This window comes from Typopeltis vanoorti, chromosome 24 (assembly GCF_054136105.1).
Source record: "Typopeltis vanoorti isolate ZY-2024b chromosome 24, IOZ_Tvanoo_1.0, whole genome shotgun sequence".
NCBI classification, from domain to species: Eukaryota; Metazoa; Arthropoda; class Arachnida; order Uropygi; family Thelyphonidae; genus Typopeltis; species Typopeltis vanoorti.
Genome location: NC_143572.1, coordinates 84,959,004 through 84,974,149, shown reverse-complemented (window position 1 = coordinate 84,974,149; position 15,146 = coordinate 84,959,004). Strand labels below are relative to the sequence as shown.

At 33.0% G+C, this 15,146-nt stretch overlaps 1 protein-coding gene across 2 annotated transcripts in view; it reads right to left on the bottom strand.

Moving 5' to 3' along the window:
- LOC150093513 (uncharacterized) overlaps nucleotides 1-13,361 on the bottom strand; it is a 38,557-nt gene extending 25,196 nt beyond the window's left edge. The window contains exon 1 of one of the 2 annotated variants that reach the window (XM_090413568.1): nucleotides 13,244-13,361. The gene's annotated coding sequence lies outside the window, so the exon portion shown is untranslated. Of the gene's footprint in view, nucleotides 1-7,349; nucleotides 7,375-13,243 lie in introns of those variants that run through there. The other variant, XM_090413569.1, reaches the window with a different exon arrangement.
- Nucleotides 13,362-15,146: the final 1,785 nt, after the last annotated feature.

The following is a 15,146-nucleotide window of genomic DNA, read 5'->3' as shown; positions in this document are numbered from 1 at the left end:
TACTATCATATCCTGTACACCCCTTGAGGGTACATGGCAGGAATTTGATGATGATGATGATGATGATGATGACAAATTTTTAATATGGATAAGACCTTGTTTTGGAAAAAAATGCTAGAGCAGACAATTCATCCACAAAAAGCTAAAATCTATTCCTGGTTTCAAAGCTCTTAAATACAGTGTTACTATTTTGTTAGGGGGTAAATGTGGCTGGATATAAACTGAAACCATTTGTGATATGGCACTATGAGAATCCACGAGCCTTCAAAAACGTTAGGAATCATACGCTTCCAGTTCATTAGCAGAGATATAAGAAGTCGTGAATGACTCAAAAATTGTTTGCAGATACCTTAGTCAACTGAAATGTGAGTAAAATGGAAAGCGATTGTGAGAAAGAAAATATAGAATTTAAAATTTTATGAATTCTATATAATGCTCCAGATCATTTGTCTTATAATGGTGATCATCACCAAGTTAAAGGTCATGTTTCTCCCTAAAAACACCACTTCATTGATCCAACCAATGGATCAGGAAGTTCTTTTTAGTGTTTGAAAATTTTCACACACTGTATTCAATATATGACATCATTTTACCGTTTGATAAAAGAAGTAAGCCAGTAACATTTTAATACCTGACAGAGCAATTGCTTCTAATTCCTGACTTTTTATTTTCACTCTGCAATCATTTGTTCTGCTGTTTGTGGACATTATTGTAAGTTTTAGAAATTTTATTCTATATTTTCATCATTAAAAAGCTATTTACATCTATGCAACATATAAAAAAAAAAAGTTCACTTAGTATTATTTTTTTTTTTTTTAACTTAAAAAATTCCAAATGTGACAACTTGTAATGCTGCTGGAAATAACTTGTCTTAATAATATTCTCCTCAGCTGCAGGTAAAGGCTAAAAGCTGCTGCGAAAGAAAGACCAATTTAGAAGTGACACTAAAGAGCCTGAAGTAGTGTTGCATAATACATCAGCAGTCGTGTTTCATTTTCAATTCTTTCCGAAATAGGAAATACTGATATTTCTTTTACAGCCCAATGGAATATTTATTTCAAAATAATTTCTTAATTCGAAATAATCACAATTTCAATTTTATTATCAAAAACTGATAAATTATTTGATGCAGTTATTTAAGAAAGAAGAAAATATTTGAATTAAAAAAAAAAAAATTTCTGCATGTGTAGCAGAAGCGTTCAGCTTTTTTTTTTGGAGGTGGGGGAGGGGGAGGAGGATCTGCCCTATTCTGCACTTGTGTAACACAATTGTTTTAAAATATTCTGGAAAAAAAAATGTTATCAAGCAAAAGTTATTGCAATAAATAAGTTCTGAACATTACTTTTTATTTAATCTTGCACTTTACGATGTATGAATTTGGAATTTAGCCGACCAAATTGTATTCTTGTTGGCTTAAATCAATATAGAAAATGATGGTACAACATGACAAAATTTCATGCCGGCTGAGGCATCGTCCGGTTAAACAAGGCCCCCGTTATTTTCGCCAGGGAACGGAAACCAGGGTGAACAGCGAAAAGTCAGCTACTGTAACAAATCCTAAAACACATCTAAACTCTACATCCCCAGAGTTAAAGATCGGTACTATCAACATAAGAAGCCTCAAAGGCAAAGAAATGGAGCTAGCTGAAGAATTAGAGAAGTACCAGATCGACATAATAGTGGTTACTGAAACAAAAAAGACAAAAACTGGCAAGATCTTTCTGAGCAATAAATACAAAATGTTATATTCAGGAAATGATAATCAAGGAAAAGAAGGGATAGCAATAGTATTCAACACAAAATACGAGGCTAATCTTCTTGAATGGAAGGCAGTCTCAAGTAGAGTGATGTGGGCAAATATCAGAATGGGGAATTGGACAATGGGACTTATTTGTGCCTATGGTCCCACAGAAGGTTCTACTAAGGTAGAGGTGGAGGATTTTTTGATGCTTTAGAAAAAGAAACTGACACAACGAAAAAGGAAAAGTTGGTCCTTGTTGGGGATCTAAATAGCAGAGTAGGAAATGATTGTCAGACATACAAAAATATCTTGGGAAAATTTGGAGAAAAGCCAATAATAATGGCAAATACCTGCTGGATTTCTGATCAGGACATGGATTGGTTATTACTAACACCATGTTCCAACATAAAAATGTGTAAAAATTCACATGGAGAGAAGAGGCAAGGAATAAGAAAAGTCTCATTGACTATGTTATTGTTGATAGTGATGTTTTCTCCATGGTGCAGGACACCAGAGTGTACAGAGGATTTGAAATTGGAAGCGATCACTATTTAGTATTGAGCAGGATAAAACTGAATTTCATATTGAAAAGAATAACATGTAAGAAAGTTACTTAAATATAAAGAGCCAATAGCTTCATTTCGGCGATATAAACATTATTTAAATTAAGGGGATATTAAATCCCACATTATTTGTGACCTCCCACCATAATGTAATAACAGCATACATTTCCAAGGAAATATGTTTTTACATTATGGAAAATACCAAGAATAGTGATCGGAACTTTACCACCTTTGCTGCGAGTTGCCCGAGATTGTACTACAACTACTTGCATTAGCTCATGCTAGTAATCGCCGAAACTTTTATAGTTTACTATATATTCGGCATGAAATTCTGATTCCAATCTTTGAGTTTCTTATTCGGTTTTAAAACAATGTGGGATTTAATATCCCATTAATTTAAATAATGTAATAAAGTTTTGAAGTGAATAAAAGTGCAGCTCTCAGATGTGTATTTTACACAAAGATTATTGAATAAAAAATTAAGGGTGCAGAGGAAAACAATATCAATCCACGATATTGACTTCTGAAAAAAACTTAATTAAATTTTCCTTGTTGTGAAAATGCAAGTAAACATAGCATAACAAAATAAAAAAAATAATAAATATGGTACATTCGTGTAATTAAGCATAATTAATTTAAACAATAATTAAAAATTAAAAAACAAATAGCAAATAGGTTGAATTCACAAAAATTGGAATGAAGTTGTTTTTCCCCTGTGCCCTTCAAATGAAAGAGTTTGAGAACAGGAACCAAACCTTGGAGATTCAGTGGCAAGTCTTCAAGAAAATCCTGATTGATTCAGCCAGAGAGGCATTGGTGAGGTTGTCTGCAAGGATAGACAAATCAGAACTCCATGGCGGACACAGGAAGTTAAAGAGGCAGCGAAGAAAAAGAAGAAAGCATATCAAACGTTCCTGGCAAATAAGTCAGTTTTTGCCCTTAAAGAATACAGAGACAAATGTAAGAAAGCGAAACACTGTGTAAAACTAGCTAAACAAAAGTCATGGGAGGACTTTGGCAAGAATATAGAAAATAAATATCAAGAAGGTATCAAAATATTCTGGAGGTTGTTGAAGAAGCTTAGGAATGGAGGAAAGAGTGCTGTAAAAGGAGTTAGAGATGATAAAGGTGACATGAAAATGGAAGAAAAAGATATCCTTAAAGTATGGAGTAATTACTTTGAAAAACTGCTAAATGAAACAAGCAGTGATGACAGCACAGTGGTAAAAAGCACTGACCAGGCATGCAGTCAGGAATACATATCCATACTAGAAGTGGAAAAAGCCATCAAAGACTTAAAATGTGGAAAGGCAGCAGGAGTAGATGATATTCGACCAGAAATGTTGAAGTATGGTGGTATAAAGTCTTACAGTGGCTGCACTGCATAGTTCAGAAAACCTGGACAGAGGGATGAATTTCCGATGATTGGAGTAGAGCTCTAATAGTACCCATATATAAAAAGGGAAATAAAACTGAATGTGAGAATTACAGAGGTATTTCCCTACTGAGTGTTCCTGGCAAGATCTATGCAAGTATACTTGAGAAACGGTTGAGAAGAATTATGGAAGAAAAGCTTAGTGAAGAACAAGCTGAATTCAGGCCAAATATAGGCTGTCAGGCTCAGATCATCACTTTAAGACAAATAGTTGAGAAAGCATAGGAATATAACAAAGATCTGTATTTAAGTGTTGATCAGGAAAAGGCATATGACAAGGTGCCAAAAGAGAAGCTATTCAATACGCTACCGTTATATGGTATCAATGGGGCATTATATCAAGCAATACTTAGTCTGTATATGAGTTGAAAGTCGGCAATTAGAATTGAAGGAAGTGCAGGAAGATGGTTTAATGTTAAATCTGGTGTGAGACAAGGATGTACATTATCCCTTCTGTTATTCATTATCTATATAGATCACATTATGAAGTGTTCAAACCAATTATAACTTATCGACCTGAGAGCTGGGTCAGAAGTAAAACACTTGACCAAAGAGTAGAGACCGCAGATATGAGTCCTGAGAAAGATTAGAGGCATGAACAGATGGCATCGATGGCAATATCATATTAAAAACGAGGATATTAGGAATGAACTTGACATATTGTCAACATCCAGGAATGTTTAGCAGAGCTAATCTCAGGTGGTATGATCACTTAAACAGAGTGGGCGAGGAAAGATTGGTAAAACGAGTGTTCTCTACCAGGAAAACGATCCAGAGGAAGACCAAGATATAGGTGGATGGATACAGTACAAAGTTCCTTAGACGATAGAAATATAAGATCTGATAATGTTGGAGTCTTGACAAGTAACAGACTGATTTGGGGGAAAATTGTAGATAGGAATTTAGTAACGATGTAAATTTTTCATGTAGTACTATCATATCCTGTACACCCCATAAGGGTACATATCAGGAATTTTATTATGATGATGATGAAAATATACATGTCACGTTCTTATGCCTACAGATTGAGATCTACCACTGCTGATTGAAAACAAATCTTTCTGCTTTTATGAACAAGACATTAAACTGCATCACATTCTTATTTCAAGTCTAATTGTAATATATAGCAAAACTGTAATCAGTAGTATTTCAAATGAACTTGTAAAACGAAACAAATTGATATTATCATTATTTCTAGTGCTCATTTCAATAACAAAAATGGCGTTTCTTTACCATTGTAAAATAACATATTGTGAATGAAAGCAACAAAAATAGGTATATGAAGAATTTATGAGACATACACATCCTATACGCAGTAGATTAAAATTTTGTTTGTTTGGAAGTATTCCAACAAATTGAATTATAAATATCTACTTTGCTCTAATTTCATACCTATAACTCTGCTTCTAATGAAACAAAAGTCATAAACAGTTCAATTAACAGTAAAGAAGGTTGACACAACAAAAGATACAACAGGTCTCGCCACTAGTTTCTTCTATTTTCGAAATGTTCGGTTTCTTTTTGGACAGAGGGTGTAGGTAATAATATGGAAATCTTTAATCGTATCAAATGTATTATATACTTTTCACAGAATGTTCACAAAAGTTGCATTTTGCGATGGATTCCTGCTCGTGTAGGCACTGATTACAATGAAGCAGCTGATAAATTAGCAAAAGAGGCCAGAGAACTAAACCAAGAAACTCACATAACTCTTGGTGATGCCAATGCACTAGCAAAAGCTAAACTAATTCCACTGAAATCAGTAATACAACATCAAATTCCCGAAATCAATGCTGACAGAAAGACCTCCACCACGATAGCAAGACTATGAAAAGGACATTATAGAGGAATGAAGATCAATATGGATGATATGAAAACATACAGAAACTGCAACAACTGCCCCAATATTGAACTGATACCCACTCACATCTTTACCTGTCCAGCAATTACAGCATCCTTGCAAGAAATAGATCCTATTCCTGAACAACAGCTCTATACAAACAAAATCATCGACATAATCAAAGCAGTACAAGGAGCACATGGAAACATCTAAGACCCTTCGAAGGACAAGACAACAACAGAATGTTCACTTCACATTTGATATGATACTTGGTAAAAGTTTATCGAAACTCATCAAATGCTTCAAAAAGCATACAGTGAAGAATAGTTATCCCGTACTCAAAGTTTACGAGTGGTTTAAGCGATTGCAAAGTGGTCGCGAGACGCTTGAGGCCATCAAAAATCCGTGCTGTCCAAAAACTGGAGTGAGCGAAGATAAATCCAAAAATTGCATAATTTCATCAGAGAAATTGTCAGCGAGATTGATTGAAAATGAACCGGGGATTGCAAAATCAACTGTGCACAACATTTTGACCGAGTTTGGGCCTTCGTGAATTGAATTCGTGATTTGTTCCCCACAAGTTCACCGATGACCAAAAAATGTATAGAATTGAACACTGCAAGGATCTCATTAAAACCGCTCGTAAGGAGTAACTTCCTTGAAACGATTGTTACTGGTGACAAAATGTGGTGTTTTGAGTATAAGCCCAAAACAATGCTCGAGAGCGCTGAGTGAAGAACACTAGAAGAGGGGCATCTGAAAAAAAAATCGCTTCGAGAAGTCAAAAGTAAAGACAATGCTGATTTGTTTCTATGATTCAAAGGGCATTATCCACAAAGAATTCATTTAACCTAGCCAATCGGTCAATGATGACTTTTATCTCGAATTTTTTAAGTGATTGATAGTGAGAATTCGTCGCATACGGCATGAGTATCGTGATGACCGACCGTTCTTCAAAACACACTGTCACTGTTGGCACTATAACTCAACTTCTAATGAAAAAAAATGTCAAAAAGTTGACACAACCCTAATAAAGGTTGCCACTTTCGCCAACAAAAATATACAACAGGTGCACCACTAGTTTATTCTATTTTCGAAAAATTCGGTTTCATTTTGGACAGAGGGTGTATAAAGCAAGGTCGTCAAAGTGCATCCTTCAGACAATCGACGAAACTTGATTTTGAATAATAATGAAAATAACATAATCTGGAAAGTTGACAACCAATTTTTTTTTTAATAATTTACTTTAAATAATTATCTTGAATTACGTTCTTCGAGAACAAATACAATGTATTGTCGACTACACAAAATCAGAACATAAAAATAAAAATGACATATTTTCAAGGTAATCCAATATTCAAGTGAATAAAGTATGCAAGGATTTCTTATTTTGTCCTGGCATTAAAAATTGTATAATAAAAGGAATGAGTAAAAATAATTTCTAAATTTTTTGTCTATCCTACATAAGTTAAAGTCCAGTTACCCAGCATGGAACAAGGAATTGCGTTTCTTGTTATTGGCAAATGAGATGCAGCGATAATCACGAATTCTCTTCAGCTTGTAAGGTTTATTGCAAGTTTAAACGAACATGACGTCCACACTGCACTTCTTATACCTGCTCTTTCAACAGAGCATGCATTGTATTCAGATTTTGCTGGATATATATATAAATAGACGTCTGGCCTGTTGGGAGGTTAACATGTGTACTTTTCAAAGTACACACTTTTTCATTAAAAATGAATAAAATAAAACTATACAAGTAGTTCTCACATTATGAATTCCAGCTTATCGAAATTTTATATTTCAGCATTTTTTTGGATTGGAATTTTTATTTTAAATTTTGCGAGGTGAAGACAATTCAGGCCAGGTATGGGCAATTTCACAGTATATAATGATGTACCTCTCTAAATCCTACCCACACCTCATTGTGGTGGAGAGGTGAATGGATGATGTAGGTGAAGTATGTCGGAAGCTTGGTCTTCCATTGGATTTAAAACAATATTGTTAGAGAAACGCGATAAATATGAATCGGATGGGAAAATTGGATATTGATCAGAAACAGAAAAGGAAAAGAATACGATACGGAATAATAAAATTAGCAGCAATGAATGTAAGAGCAATTAATGGAAAAGAGGAAGAACTTATTCAAGAAAAATCCAAAAGAAACATTGAAATATGCAGCATAACAGAAACAAACAAAAAAAAAAAAGAAAAAAAGGAAATGGAATAATGAACATATAAGGCTATTTCATATTTATGTACAGCAGGGTAAAAAAAAAAACAAAATACAGCTGAAGCTGGAGTAGGAATAGTAATACATAAAGAGTTAATATTAATGGTCAGGATAAAAACAGATAGAGATAAATATAATTACAATATTTGCTCCAGAAGAAGGAAGAAAATAAATAAAACAGAATTTTTTTTATGAGGATCTGGTTTTATTTCTTTACAACAAATAGTAAAAAAATAAAACCAAATGAATAATTAATTATAATGGGACACTTAAAAATAATAATAGGAAAAATACCAATACATGGAATTATGCAAAGATTTAATGAAGAATCAATAATCCAGGAACAGTGAAACAATTCTGAGCAAATAAAAGTTAAAAATAAAGAACACATTTTATCAGCATAAAATGACATTTTAAAACACAAGAGGACAGAAATCAATAACAGATAATATTATATTCAATAAAGTAATACACCCATCAGAAATAGAACACATAAGAGTGTTAACATCAGAAGAAATTGGAAGTGAACATAACGTGTTAATATGTAAACTAAGACTTCACAAGCAATGGGTGAAAATAAAATTTAAAGAAAATCAGCACAAACAGTATACTACAATAGATTAAAATAAAAGTTCCGAGATAAATCACTAAGCAGTGAACAACATGTAGAAGATAATTGGAAGATTTTTAATACAAATTTAACTGAAATAGCAATAGAAGTATTAGGGTTAAAAAAAAAATAATAAAAATAAAAAAATTAAAGAATATGGCCTCCATGGTTTAACGAAGAAAAAAGAATGAAAGAAAAATATCTATAAATGTAAACAACAGATAATTGGAACTAACCAAAGAAACTAAATAATCAAGTTAATCAAAAGAAATTAGAAAGTAAAAATCAATTTTGAGAATTATATACAAAAGAATTTGAATATGATTTATATAGTATACAGAAACAAATGTGAAGATGTATTAATACACAAAAGAAAGAAGCAGAATATATTCCAATATTAAAAGTAGAAATAGAAGAATTAGAAAATTATTAAAACCTTTATAAATAAATAGTTGAAATAAAAGTAGAACTAAGTATACAAACAAACCAAGAAAAAATAAACACAAGAGAGATAAAAATTGAAAAAACATTAAATTGAAAATGCAAATAAAAAAATGAAGAGTAGGAATTCACCAGGTCTAGGTAATATCAATAATGAATTATTAAAAATGGTAAAAGAAATTATAACTCAGAGTTTAGATATACTATACGATTAAATAATATAAAAAAGGAGATTCCTGTAGAATGAAAAAAAAAAAAGTAAATTAATACCCATATTTAAGAAAGGACATTAAAACAAACAAAGAAAAAAAAAAAACAGAAAATTATATTCTCTTCTGCTCGTGGTGGGTTGAGTTCCTCAGAGACGAATCTTTGCCATTTCTTTGGCTGCTGTCTTTTTATGAAGTTCTATTATGGAGTTTAAGTGGGTGCTTTCTTTAATGTTGTCAATCCATTTCTTTCTTGGTCTTATTTCTACCATTTAATAATATGTTTGATAGCTTTTCTGGGTTCATTCTTGTAATATGTCCAAACCAGCTTAATTGGCTCTTTTTAGTGCAGTAGTTATTGTTTCTTTAAAGTTAAGTTCTTCTCTGACCTTTTCATTTTTTTTTTCTGTCCAGTTTGTTCTATTGCTTTTTCTTAGACATTTCATTTCAAAAGCATTGAGTTTATCCATTTCTTTTTTTCTTAAGATATCATCAGCATACTTTAAATTTGTAATATTTCTTCCATTTACCATTATGCCTTCATCTACTACTTCTTTTTAGGTACAGGTCGAATAAATATAGTGACAATGGACAGCCATGCATAACTCTTTGTTAAATTGCTATTTTATCTGTTTCTATGTTTTTGTATTTCACTATTGTTTGTGTTTCTGAATAGTATTTCTTGATACAATTTAATAGGTATTTGCCAAACCAACTGTTTTTAGAATTTTAATAAGTTTGCTTCTGTTTATTGAGTCAAAAGATTGTCTGAAGTTGATAAAACAACAGTAGAGTTTTTATTTTTGTCTCAAATAAGATCTGGAAATCTGTTTAATGTGAAAATTGCATCAATTGTGCTTCTGCTATTTCTAAATCCCATTTACTCTTCTTCTATCTGTTCTTCAGGGGAATGTTTAACTCTGTTTTGAAGAATCCTGATGAATATTTTATAGCACTGGCTTAAAAGGGTGATAAGTCTATAGTTAGTGCAGGATCTGACATTCCTTTTTTTGTGGATGGATATGATCTGGCCTGTTTTCCATTCTGTTGGTAAATTTCCTTTCTATAGTATTTTGTTGAACAATTTCCTTAGGTAATTTATTATGCTCTCTCCCCTTTTTCTAGAAGTTCTTTTTGATTGTTATCTATGGCTGGTGCTTATCATTTTTCATTCGTTTGATTGCTCTATGCATTTCTTCATTTAGGATGTCTTTTGTGTCAGAAGTTTCTTCACAGTTGAAGGAACTTGGTCTAAGTTTTCTTCAGCTGCAAATGTTTCTTTAAAATGATTAGTCCATATTTCTTTTATTGCTTCAATGCTGCTTGTAGTGGTTCCATCTTGTTGCAATATTGAAACTGGGTTGGGTGAGTATGTTCTGCTTATCTCTTTAACTATCTCAAATGGTCTTGGGTCATGTTTCACACAATCCTACTTTTTCCTCTAAGTATGTGATGATTTTTGTTGATTTCTTTTTTCAAATTTTTGTATAATATTCTATTTTCTTCATTATCTTCTTTTAAGAGGTCAGTTTTGGATATTCTTATTCTCTCGCATAAGTCCAAAATCTCTGGTGTACATCAATCTTTATTCACTCGTCTGGTAGCTCAGATGTTTCTTGCCGTTTCTTTAATAATTTCTTTACCTTTTTTCCAAGACTCTGCGACTGTATCTAAAGCAAGATTATTTAATTTTTTTTCCAATGATCTGCAACAGTTAGATCTGGTCAAACTATCATTTAATTTTGAGAAGTCTATCTTCTTTAAATTTTTGGTGGTTTTTTTTTTTTTAATGTGGTTCAATCTTTTTTTAATATTTTGATATTTTAGAAGGAACGTTTCCATTTCTTATTATTGATTATATAGTCCATACAGTTTCTGATTTGATGGTTTGGTGATGTCCAAATGTGTTTGTGTTGTGGCCTGTGTTGGAATATGGTATTTGTGATTAACAGTTAATTTCTTTTGCAAAAATTAATCAAGTCCTGTTCTCTTTCATTCATCTATCCATGACCAAATGTTCCCATTACTTGTAATTTATCTTCAGAATTCTGAACAATCTTTGAATTAAAATTTCCTATAATAATCAGGATATCTCTGGTACTTGTTTCCCTTATTTCTCTTTGCAGTTTTTCAAGAAATTGACTATATTCCACCTCTTCATGTGATTGGACTAGGGTATAAACGTATTATTTTTATGAGTATTCCTCTTTCTTCTGCTTTGGATATTAGGGAAATGATACTAGAGGAAATTTTTCTTACTTCAACTATTGAGTTTAGGAACCATTTTTTTTAATGATTAGTGCTACACCTTCTCTGTGATGATTATCTTTCCTTCTTGAGTAAAATAAGGCTGCATTTTTTTATGTTGATTTTTTCCTCGGTCCAGTGGGTCTCTGCAAATCCAACTATTTCCCATTTGAACAGTTCTAGTTCTCTCTTAATCAGTTTTAATTTACCAGGTTTATACAATGTTCTGATGTTGATGGTTGAAATATTATATATGCTGTTTGCATTCCACATAGTCTTCTTGCCTACTCTATGTAGACTTCAGTTAGGAGTGGTGGCTTTCCATTACATGGTAGCATTATTTCTGCTTCTATTTGCTGGTCAATTCATCTTAAAGAGTATAGGCAATTAATGTAGCTGGCTTGCCATTTTGCTGCTGCATATCTGTTGGTCTGCTGGACCAACAGGTATGCAGAAAATTATAGATGGATAAATTTATTAAATACTTCGTTAAAATTATTAACATGAATTCTAAATAATAAAATAACAAAGGAAATTAATCTATTAGATGAACAACAAGGATTTAGAGAAGACAGATTGTACAGACACAATATTTATAATTCAACAACTGATCAAGAAAACAATAGAATATAATACAAAATTATTTATATGCTTTATAGACCTGGAAGTGCATTTCATAGAATATGAATTCAAGATGTAATAGATATATTGCAGAGAAGAAAAGTATCAGAAAACATAACACAAATAATTAAAGAAATATATGATAACAACAGTTGTATAATAAAAACACAAGGAAAAACAAGTAAAGAAATACAAAATAATGGCATTAGACAAGGAGACTCCTTAAGTCAAACATTATTCAACATGATAATGGATAGAATAAAACAAAACCTTAAAAAATACAGGAGTGGAAATAAAAATAGAATAATAAGAACTATATGTTATGCAGATGATGTGATAATAATTGCAGAAAATCAAATCCAATTAGAAACATTACTGTCTGCATTTAATAAAGCAACAAAATTATATAATATGAAGATATTAAAAAACAAAACAAAATGTATGACAATATCACAAGAACCACAAAGATGTAAATTAGAATTGGAAGGAACACATTACAAGTATTTAAGTATACAACTGAAGTGGGAAGGAAGGCCACATCCAGAAGTCAGAGAACAAGATGAAAAAGCTGCAATAATATCAGGATGCTTGAAAAAGTATTTATAAAGCAGTAATCAGGCCTATTATGACGTATAATGCAGAAACAAGACTAGACACTAAGAAAACAAGCCAATGTTAAACACAGGTGAAATGAATATATTAAGAAAAATAGTAAACAAAACTAGACTAGATAAAATAAAAAATACAGATAAGAAAACAATATCAAAAACCACCAATAAACAATTGTGCGTTAGTAGTCGTTCTATGCAAAACTTCCATTTCGTCCCCTTATTACCGGTGCGTCACATCCGGTTGCCATCGGCGACGATGTATCCGCCAACGCAGATATGCGTCCGCTGCGATTTCCAGTAGACTCCCTTGTTAATGAAATGACCGTTTGGAAGGAAAGAGTCCGATTTTATAAATGGAATAGTTCAAAATGTGCTATTGACTCGTAATTTTCTTTGCTTGCGCTGTCATAACTAACAGTTAAGAAAGTGCATGATATGCAAATTTTGAAATTTAATACGATTCCGTAGCTGCACTGGAGTCAGGGCTGTGTGACACATTTGCCTGCGACCGCTGTTAAACAGAGGAATGCGTATCGCTTTAGACAAAGGACTTGACAATTGTGAGTTTGGTTGATCACTAAATTTTCATGTAATACATCGATCAGGTTTCTGTCTTCTGATAATTTTTGTACTGACTTTCACTCAGTTTTGCGCAGTAAAAATGATATTTGTTACAATTAGAGTTTACTAACCTTATAAAGTCTTGTTCTCATCGGCTAGTTCCTCGCATACTTTGCGGCATATCGCTAGTTCCTAAGATTATCACCCGCAATGTACGTAGGTCGGAAAGTTAGAGCAATTCTCCGGGTGAAGATCTTTTTCATTGACTGCTTGGATATTATAAAAGCCACAAAATTATCAGTGATATCACCTCGTAGTGATAAGGTATATGACAAATCAAAATTTACTTACTAATTCGTAATTAAGCACCTTAAGATTAAGTGAATTAGGAGGCTACTTACTGATACTTTGCCACCTAGAGTGCAAATTGAGGACTTCGCTACACTACTGAACAAATAACATCGAATTGTATCTCCGAGTGAGCCTGTGTAGCTCAATGGGTGTGGCTTTTGCACACCACGGCGCTTGGACGCACGAAGGAAGACTTTGTTTCGAGTCTAGTTGGCGACTAGAGGAAATCTTTCCAAGCCTTTTTTCGCCCAGTTCCCGAGTTAGTCGATCTCTGGCACAGGAAAGCGGGATTTTCCTCCCAGAAACTCGGATTTTTCGTCCTGTAAACTCAAGAAAATCGACCGTAGAACCCACATTATTTTAGACATTAAATATATTGTGTTAGGGTTAGGGACCACGAGATGGCGGCACATTTGAGCCGTCTCTCTTCACTGTGTACCGCTTAATTTGTGATAGCCTTGGGTCATCTATCTCTAATTGGGTATCAGTGGAGATTGAACTGCCCACTCAGTCTCCAAAAGTTAGATAGGGCTAAATGGCCTCGCTTACTTCCCGTATACGGGAATAAAAAGGCGTTAGTCGATTTTTTTTTTTTGGTATCTCCAATAGGTTGAAAAACAGTAATATAATATAAAATTACTTTGTTGATATTCAAGGATTAATTGTGTGGCATAGTATGTTAGTTCTGGTAAATGCAAAAGTGATGCCCTTGGGGCAAAAAGACCTGTGCAATGAGTAGTTTGCCTATGGGGTTCTTGTATGAAAAGTTCTGTTTTGATTTCCATGACAGCAAGTGGACATCGCATCACCGTTTATATTGCTTTTTAGGCCATCGATATTTGGTGAAGTTAATGTGCAAAGAAATTTTTTTTGTAAGAATTAGTGTTGGGTTATTTGCTTGGAATTTTAATGTTACTTTTGTGGAAGAATTTTTTGAGATCTGCAGTAAAATCAAATTTCTTTGGGATGTGGTCTGTTGCATAGATGTTGTCCAGAACAATGTAATAAACAAGCGGATGTGATTTCTTACTTGCACGTATAACGAGCATTTCATCCCATTTCGAAAAATGCTGTAATCGCAAATTATGTAAAGATTATTTATGTAAAGAATTTCCATAAACAACTCACAATCGTGTACCCTTCTTTTCCTGAATTTTGACGGTCTGTTTCGCTATGGTTCGAGTAATGTAAAAATGATTCCTTGTTCGACATCCTACGCATGGGATATGCACTGGTAAATGAGGAAGTTTCGGACCATCCCGAAGAATAAAAATGATAGTATAATTGTTTACATCACCTGCTTCTTCAAGACCTTCCATTTCAAATATCAACACTTCCAAGACAGCAAAATTAATTGCCTCACCACTATACATAAAATAAATACCATAGTTGAAATTCATTGGCTCAAAATTTCTTTACCAAATCAACCTGTCCTTTTCATATGCTATTTTATTGCTCTCAAAACACCTCAAACACTTTAACCTCTTCAGCTATCTCTGTCTAAAACTGAACTTTCTGCAGTCGAAATATTGCAGTAGTAAGGTCATGCTTGTTGGGTATTTCAAAGTAAAAAATTCATATTGGTTCCACTTCTTCAGTTTCATCGATCAATCAAAAAGGAGATGTTGAGGTGTTTGTCATGAGCAATGACCTATCTCAGATCGCTATTCTTCCTACCGGAGT